This window comes from Corvus brachyrhynchos, unplaced genomic scaffold (assembly GCF_000691975.1).
Source record: "Corvus brachyrhynchos isolate BGI_N302 unplaced genomic scaffold, ASM69197v1 scaffold1103, whole genome shotgun sequence".
Lineage (NCBI taxonomy): Eukaryota > Metazoa > Chordata > Aves > Passeriformes > Corvidae > Corvus > Corvus brachyrhynchos.
The window spans coordinates 151,983-152,599 of NW_008236980.1; positions in this window are offsets into that span (position 1 = coordinate 151,983).

Here is a 617-nt window from a genome sequence, read left to right on the forward strand (position 1 = left end):
GGAGGACAGGCACGTGACAGCATCCCTGTCTCCCAAACATTCCTCGTCTCCCACTCCGAGGTGGGGACTGCGATGGGTGCGGGGATTCCCTGCTTGTCCCAGGTTTGCCACGGAGACCCTTCCCCTGAATCCGGAACTCTCTCCGCTGGCACAAGGACCCTCTCCCCTGCCATGGGGACCCTCTGCCTGCGTGCAGAGCCCTCTCCCCCTGGAACAGGGACCCTCTTCCCTGGCTCCTGCTCACGCAGCACTGCACAAATCCCACGCTGGAGAGCTGCGGCGCTAAGGAGGCAGGTAATCCCCTCATCAATAACGGCCTGGAAAAGTGGAATTATATCCCGTCAAGTGGCATTGAATCCTGATGAAAGAGCCGCAGGGATGTTCCACCCCCTTCCCAGCCTCCGCAGCATCCCCTGCTCTGCCAGCACGTGGGACGGGATTGGGACCTCGATCACTCCGAGGAGGGGCGGGGGGTCTCCGCCTGACGGCCCCCCCTCACTGTGCCCTTGGGATGAGGCAGGAGCAGCGAAGGGCCGCTAGGATCTGGGACATGGCCGCAGGGCTCCCGGGGCCGCGGACCCTCCAGTCCCCCCCAGCCGTCTCCACGCTCCCGCCCG